We start from the raw sequence: 8,839 nt of genomic DNA, 5'->3' as shown, positions 1-8,839 counted from the left end.
AATAAAGAATAAAGAGAAACAGGAACTCAATAGTGTGGATGCTTAAAGCATCCACACAATAAAGAGAAACAGGAACTCAATAGTGTGGATGCTTAAAGCATCCACACAACTAGAAAAATTTGCATTTCCTGCGAAAATGCAGTGTGGATGCTTTAAAGCTGAAGCTGCATGCAAAAAGTAGCTGAAAAAGCTGAAAAGTTGTAGAAATTGTAAAGCTGAAGCTGTCTGCTGAAGATAGTTGAAAATAGCTGAAGAAGCTGAAGAAATCAAAGCTAGTTTTTAAAAAGTTGTTGAAATTTTAATAACTTTGCAGAACAACATCAAGTTAACAAAAATGCAATAACTTAGCAGAAATGCAATAACTTAGAAGAAACATAACAATTCAGCAGAAACGTTGTAATTTACCAGAAGCTACAACTTAGCAGAAATGTAATAATTTAGAATAACATAACTTAGCAGAAATGATATAATTTAGTAGAAAATTAATAACTTGGCAGAAATATTACAACTTATCAGAACTGCTATAATTTTGCAGAAATGTAATTATTAGGAAAAAACTGTAAACAGATAAAAAGCTAAAAATGATGAAGTAACCTCAAAGTTACTTGTTTAACTGTGAAAAATGACCAGAAACATTAGAAAAGGAAGAAAACCAATTCAATTAAATTTATATAGCGCCAATTCACAACAAAAGTCGCCTTAAGGCGCTTCATAGATACAGAGAAAAACCCAACAATCATATGACCCCCTATGAGCAAGCACTTTGGCGACAGTGGGAAGGAAAAACTCCCTTTTAACAGGAAGAAACCTCCAGCAGAACCAGGCTCAGGGAGGGGCGGCCATCTGCTGCGACCGGTTGGGGTGAGAGAAGGAAGACAGGAATACCAGCCAGCAGATAAACTGATGTGAAACAAAACCAAAGTAAAATTGCAGAATTTACACAGTTGGTGAAATGTAAAAATGGCAACAAAAAAACCCCAAACAAACAAAAAAACAAAAACAAACAACATTTAGTTAATAAGTGCACAAGATGATTTGATGATAAATATGGTACCAATCTACAAAATACTGTCGAAATGAAGTCCACATTGTGATATATTTCAGGTGTGGAGAGTCACACAGCTAAACAATCGATGTGCATATTTAAAGAATCAAATAAAGAACATTGTTGTGGAATAAATTACAGTGAATAATAATCACTGCCCTGCGTTAGAGAGTGACTTATGATGAGGTATTAATTGGCTTAACTTTACCTCTAACAGCTTTTCACATAGTGCTGTGACCAGGGTGAAATCCATCATAAAGTAACTGTAAACAGTAGAACCATTAGCATGAATGTTATGGTTCTACTCTGATCAAAACTCAAGTCAGCTGTTTGACCTGATATAAAATGATAAAGAGGAACACATATAAATGACCTTTATGAACTTTTCAAAATGACTTTATATGTCTGACCCATTATCTATATATATTAGAGCAGATGTGGAAAACCACTGTTAGACCTACTCTATACTAAATGGTAAAATGGTAAATGGCCTGTATTTATGTAACTACTAACACAAACACAGTCACAAATTCATTGCTAGTGTGACATGTGGTCCTTTTTGCCTTTGACCAATGATATGCTGGTTACTTGGACCAGTTTAGTATTTGCTGTCACAGAGGAATGTTAACCATAAATCCAAAAGACAAAACTAAAAAAATATGTTAATTGCAAACATGTTTTTGCTTAGTAAAAGGATTGAAATTACATGGAAACTATCACCTTAAAGCCTCATTGTAAATATCATCACAAACAGATGTTTTCCACGCGGTTAACAAAGCTCCACCACATCCAATCACTGCATATAAATCTAAAAGAAAACAACAACAAATAAAATGTAATTAACACAAGTGAAGTCTAAGGAGCTTGGAAAGAAAAGCGTCTGGACTTCTTTGAGTTTCTTGAAGACGTTTCACCTCTCATCCGAGAAGCTTCTTCAGTTCTAAGGGTCAATGGTGGAGAGTCCCAGATTTAAACCCAGTGTGAGTTTCTCCCCAAACAGGGACAAAGAACCCCCTGATGATCCTCTACCTAATCACATGAGCCAAGGTGTGAAAGTGGGTGTGGGTCCCAATCAGCCAGGGTTTTGGGTGAGCTCATTGTGAAACCTGGCCCCACCCTATCATGTGATTTCCTGAGGTCAGGAAATCACCCACGCCCACTCCCAGGATGTGAGTGGACGTTACAGTGTCTGGGGAGGGAACTCAAAACTGGATTATAGATGGCAGACAGTTGGTGTTGTAAACCACCGCCTCTGTTCAAAGATGGTCGCTCACAGTGGACGTAAATGGCTTCTTTCACTCCTCCATCTATCCAAAATGTGAACATTGGCATCCTCAAAGAGTGACCTTTGTCCTTTAGATGCAGATGAACTGCTGAGTCTTGTCCCGTGGAGGTGGCTCTTCTGTGTTGTGCCATGCGCTGGTGAAGTGGCTGTTTGGTCTCTCCGATGTAGAAGTCTGGGCATTCCTCGCTGCACTGTACAGCATACACCACATTGTTAAGTTTGTGTTTAGGAGTTTTGTCTTTCAGGTGAACCAGTTTCTGTCTGAGTGTTTTGCTGGGTCTGAAGTACACTGGGATGTCGTATTTGGAGAAAACTCTCCTGAGTTTTTCTGATACACCGGCTACATAGGGGATGACAATGTTGTTGTGTCTGTCTTTCTTATCCTCCCTCGCTGGTGTCTGATGTTCTTTTCTGTGAAGCTGGAATGCAGGCACACTGGACGAGCTTGTTCTAAAAAATACAGAAAAAGGAACATTTTATTTGTGTTAAGGCCTAAAAACTACAAATAAGTTATACAATGAACAATATTGAAATACCTTATAGGTGCTGCGGGCCACATAACCAGAATCCAGAGCAATCTCACACTTACATGATGGTGAGGAAAGACATGAGCTCTGCAATGAGGTTTGAATGTCTCAGTTGGGACACTGAAGAACTCAGAAGACAGCAATACCTGCACCGAGAGACAGAGTAGAAAAAGCATAGATTTGTAATCCATAATGTCAATTAAAACTCAAAAAGTGTCAACAAGTATAATCATTTGAGTGTGGAATTATTTATGCAATAAACAGGATTTTAATTAATTAATTGAATTAAAAACACTGACATTTTTTATCAAAGATAAAGAATCATACCTCTCTCTGCTCTGAGGATCACTGAGCATCTCTGACAGGAAATACAGTTTCCTCAGTAGGAGTCATCATTGATGGTCTCAGAGGTTGTAGTGTGGCAGCATGATGATGGTCTCCAGATCAGGCAGGAGGTCAGGTGATGGGTGTGTCATCTTCTCCATTGAAGACACACTGGTATGGCAGTTCATAACACAGCAGTCTCCTTGTGGCATGTAGTTATCTGTGCAGTCCAGCACTGATGGATCAGGTTTGGCTCAGCAGTTCATGAAGATGGTGTTAAGATGTTGTTGTTTCAGCTGAGGATGGTGAAGTTTGAAGGTTTTCCCACAAAGGAGACTGTGTCGTGTCTGAAAAAATATATCTACAAAACAAGTGCTTTTAACACCACCCACCCAGCTCAGCCCCCAAGTGTCTATGTAATGCTGGTATGGGGTGTCGGTTACTAAGTCTAATTAGTACATGGGGGATGACAATGTTGTTGCATCTGTCTTTCTTATCCTCCCTCGCTGGTATCTGATGTTCTTTTCTGTGCATCTTTGCTGACTTTATAAACGCCTAATTAGGATAGCCACATGTTTTAAGCGCTTCATTTACATGTGTGTGTTCCTTCTTTTTCCCTTCAGGCTTAGAGGGAACATGTTCTGCCCGGTGGTGTAGGGTCCTAATTACTCCAAGTTTGTGTTCCAGAGGGTGATGGGAGTCAAAGAGGAGGTACTGGTCCGTGTGTGTGGGCTTCCGATAAACTTCAATGTTGAGGTTGCCGTTCTCTTCAATGTGCACAGCGCAGTCCAGGAAAGGCAAACAGTCGTCCTTTGTGTCTTCCCTGGTGAACTTGATGTTTTTATCCACGGCGTTAATGTGCGCAGAGAAGGATTCCACTTCTTGAGTTTTGATTTTGACCCAGGTGTCGTCTACATATCTGTACCAGTGGCTGGGTACTCTCCCTTTAAAAGAGCCAAGAGCCTTCCTTTCCACTTCCTCCATGCAAAGGTTGGCTACAATAGGTGACACGGGGGAGCCCATGGCACAGCCATGTTTTTGTCTGTAGAAACCCTCGTTGTATTTGAAATATGTAGTGGTAAGGCAGAGGTCTAACAGTGTGCAAATCTGATCGGGTGTGAAGTTGGTCCTGTCTTCCAAGGAGCTGTCTTCTTGTAGTCTCCACTGCCTCTGTAGTGGGTATGCAAGTAAAGAGAGAGACTACATCAAAGGACACCATGAGAACCTTCACAGACATAACACAAGAGAAGACTTTTGATTTAATAACTAAGCTTAAAATAAATGTTACCTTTGAATATTTGTGGGAAAAATCTGATGCTACCCCAAGAATACAAAGCCACACTGGAAATGATGACAGGCTTGCAGCCCTCTGTCTTCCTGGATGAAGTGCCTGATCAGTAGCAGTGAGTTGACAGAAGTCAGTGTCTGTAAGAGTGGTCAAACACTGATACTCTGTCCACTTGTGTAGAGTCTAAGAAGCTGGAATGCAGGCACACTGGACGAGCTTGTTCTAAAAAATACAGAAAAAGGAACATTTTATTTGTCTGTAGAAACCCTAAAAACTACAAATAAGTTATACAATGAACAATGTTGAAATACCTTATAGGTGCTGCGGGCCACATAACCAGAATCCAGAGCAATCTCACACTTACATGATGGTGAGGAAAGACATGAGCTCTGCAATGAGGTTTGAATGTCTCAGTTGGGACACTGAAGAACTCAGAAGACAGCAATACCTGCACCGAGAGACAGAGTAGAAAAAGCATAGATTTGTAATCCATAATGTCAATTAAAACTCAAAAAGTGTCAACAAGTATAATCATTTGAGTGTGGAATTGTTTATTCAATAAACAGGATTTTAATTAATTAATTGAATTAAAAACACTGACATTTTTTATCAAAGATAAAGAATCATACCTCTCTCTGCTCTGAGGATCACTGAGCATCTCTGACAGGAAATACAGTTTCCTCAGTAGGAGTCATCATTGATGGTCTCAGAGGTTGTAGTGTGGCAGCATGATGATGGTCTCCAGATCAGGCAGGAGGTCAGGTGATGGGTGTGTCATCTTCTCCATTGAAGACACACTGGTATGGCAGTTCATAACACAGCAGTCTCCTTGTGGCATGTAGTTATCTGTGCAGTCCAGCACTGATGGATCAGGTTTGGCTCAGCAGTTCATGAAGATGGTGTTAAGATGTTGTTGTTTCAGCTGAGGATGGTGAAGTTTGAAGGTTTTCCCACAAAGGAGACTGTGCCCTATCTGAAAAAATATATCTAACAAAACACGTGCTTATAACACCACCCACCCAGCTCAGCCCCCAAGTGTCTATGTAATGCTGGTATGGGGTGTCGGTTACTAAGTTTAATTAGTGCATCAGAAAGCGGGGGCTACACCTAAAGCCCACACTTTCTGATGTCTTTGTTTATTAGCAGCTTTTTCCAGCTGCTCAGAGCATTCTGACTTGGCCTTTATCCACCCAAACCCAAACCCACCCGGATAAAGGCCAAGTCAAACTCACACACCATACCAGCATTACATAGACACTTGGGGGCTGAGCTGGGTGGGTGGTGTTAAACTGTAGTCGGGAACTTTCAGAAAACTATCCATTTACTTCTAAATCAGTTTTTATACATATTCTGTAAGCTGTACTAATGTTTTTCTCTACATAATGTATCATTATAGACATCTCTGGTAGCCTAAAGATAGTTTAAAACTTTTGACATTTTTTACCTGTAAAACATGATAAGCAAAAACTCATTCATCACAAAAACTTTTGATTCTACAAAATCTACTATAATCAAGAAAATATAATTGTCTGTATTTATTCGTGTATGTCATCACAATAAATACCTGCATTTATCTGGGATTTATTTATTTACTATTTCATATTTTAAAGCCCTTGGAGGGGAAGATCTCGTTTGTTGAGCTACATACGTCATAGTAAAAAGATTTAGTCATTTAAAACATGATGTTGGTTTATCAAATGTTGCAGCACATTTCAGATCAGAGGTGCATGATAGCAGATGTTCTCTGCTCTGCATGAAGTTCAGCAATGATTTGGTGAAATGATTAATAACATTGCAATAAGAAAGAGTCTTCTGACAGACAGAGTAGGGAAGACCCTTTTTTCAATGAAAAATCTTTTTCATGCTCTACAATCAGTAAACTCTGTAACAAACATGATCTGTAATTGTTTCAAAACTCACCAGACGACTTCATGATTGGCTCGAGGACAGGACACAAAAGACAGGGTTGTGGTAACTGTAATATGATCTCAGAACACCTGAATACAGACATTTCTGTGGCTGAGAAATAAAAATGAGGTCAAGCAGGGTGTTCTTGTCTGTAGTGGCAGAAGTGATCAGCTGTGAATACCCTCTCGACTGAAACTGCTCCAGAATCTGTTTTCTTCCACTCTGCAACTGGTTCTCATTAAAATCTCCACACACAATTATTGGGTGACAGTCCATTATTTCAAGTGAATCTAAAAGACTTACCAGGTTTTGCATGAATGGTGTCAAACTGTAGTCAGGGGGTCTGTACACAACAGCAATGAGTGCAGGGAATGGAGCCTGAACCTTCAACACTAAAAACTCAAGATCAGTGACATTATGCAGATACTGTTTTACCTGAACCTGAAAATGATTCCTCAAATACACAACAACTCCCCCACCACTTCTGCTGGCCATGTGAGGAAAGTTTGTGTAGGACACATGTCTGTTGCGTTTGAACATGGTGTAGCCGTCCAAATGAAGACTGTCTGCAACAAAGGAGCCTTGAAGGTGAGACTCAGTGAGACACAAAACATCTGCTAAACACATTTCATGATGACTCTTGATGTCACTGATGTGAGATGGCAAACCCTCTGTATTGTGATGGATCAGTGTAAGAGTGTCAAGTCTGCTGGCTGTTTCTCTGACCTGAAGAAGAGGCATCATTTCCTCAACACTGGCTTGTCTCATGGTTTGGAGCGCTGCAGTTACCTCGGGATTGGCGTAAATCTTTTTCTCATCCAAGTCCTGCAAATAGAGTCCACTGAGAGACGTCACCCTGCTGAGAGCAACATAAGCCATACCTGGTTCAAAAATGTTCTTCATTGAAACTACAGCTGTCTGTGTTGTAAGACCCTGAGTTTTGTGAATTGTGCAGGCGAATGCTAGCTTTACAGGAAACTGTCTGCGTACTGCTCCTTTAAACTTCAGACTCTCCTCTGCTCTCTCAATGTAAACAAGATCATCAGATGCTGCATTAGCACTGCGGTTGTGTCTCATAGGCTGCCGGTTGTCCATCCTGAGCCCCAGTTTAATTATGTGTCCATCATTTTCAGATCTCACCACCTTTACCAGTATACCAAAAGCACCGTTGACTAAACCGTTTAGTGTGTCCAAGTTTCTGGTCAGCATGACTCGAGCTCCTTCAGCAACATTCAGAGTGTCAGGTAAATCATTTCGCCCACCTGTAAATGGTTTGTCTCTTCGTTCCATTCTGCCTGTACATTTATCCTTCTGGAAATCGTCTGCATTGATTATTATGATGTTTGAATGAAGCTTCTTCAGGGTATCTATGTTGTGGGATTCCACATTCTTGTTGGTGGCATAAATGTGTAAGACCTCAGTTGGACATTCTTCTGGTGCAGTCACAGCCTGTGACAACAAATCTCTGTCGCACTGAGAAAGCTCATCTGTCTTTTCTTTGACTCTAATCCTGTTCAGCATCTCTGCAAAGGCCACATCATCTTTCTGACGCATGATCTCGGTTAGAGTGATCATCTGAAAATGTTCCTGCCATAGGTCAATCTGTTCTGGATCGTAAACACAGAGAGGTTTAGACTGTCGCACTGGTGGCAGCTGGTAAAAATCTCCAACAGCTAAAACTGACATTCCACCAAAAGGTCTCTGAGTGCCTTTGATTTGTTTCAGTCTTGCATCCACATAAGCAAAAAGGGGTTTTGAAACCATTGAAATCTCATCAATAACAATAATTTCAGCATTCATCAGCTCAGATCTGACTTCATCCAGTTGGTTACCAAGTCCTTGAATGGGTGGTTTCAGACTCCTGGGTAGTTTCAGTAGAGAATGTAACATAGAGCCACTGATAGAAAAAGCTGCTGTACCGGTAAATGAAGTCAGTAAAACAGTTGGATTTGATATGTCAGCTTCTTCTGCATTAGCAGGCAGTCTGCTCAGGATCTTTGATGCTTCAGAATGAATACACTTAATCAGATGTGACTTTCCAGTTCCTGCACCACCGTTGATATAGAAGAAAAATGGATCTGGGTTCAAACCACAAACTTGCTGAATACACCAGTCTCTTATGGCATAGAACACGCAGGCCTGCTTCTGGTTCAGATTCTGATACATTACACGTACCACGGCTGGATCTACTGCAGGTTGTTCTCTGACGGCTCTGATCTTTGTTACAGCATCAGACTGACGACTGTAGTCGGGAACATTCTCCTGTTCGTTCTCATCATCAGAATGTCTCTCAGGAAGATTCTCATCACATTGCAGCCTCACAACTTCAGATTCAGGAGCCAGATTACACCATTCATCAATCACAACATCCCTATTTTGTTCAAACTCTTCCAGTGCACTCTCAATATCCTCAGAGTTCTTCTCATACTTGTCTTTATTTCTTTTCACAACCCTTTTCACAG

At 40.5% G+C, this 8,839-nt stretch overlaps 1 pseudogene; it reads right to left on the bottom strand.

Annotated features, from left to right (window-relative positions):
* Positions 1-392: 392 nt before the first annotated feature.
* Positions 393-4,418, bottom strand: LOC147310779 (uncharacterized; annotated as a pseudogene).
* Between the last annotated feature and the right edge of the window lie 4,421 nt (positions 4,419-8,839).

The sequence above is a fragment of the Aulonocara sp. 'chitande type north' Nkhata Bay genome, linkage group LG16, assembly GCF_057382095.1.
Source record: "Aulonocara sp. 'chitande type north' Nkhata Bay isolate Kocher_YH1m ecotype deep benthic linkage group LG16, A_spYH_male_GT1.1, whole genome shotgun sequence".
In the NCBI taxonomy this organism is placed as follows: Eukaryota; Metazoa; Chordata; class Actinopteri; order Cichliformes; family Cichlidae; genus Aulonocara; species Aulonocara sp. 'chitande type north' Nkhata Bay.
This window is presented reverse-complemented; position numbering and strand designations above follow the sequence as displayed.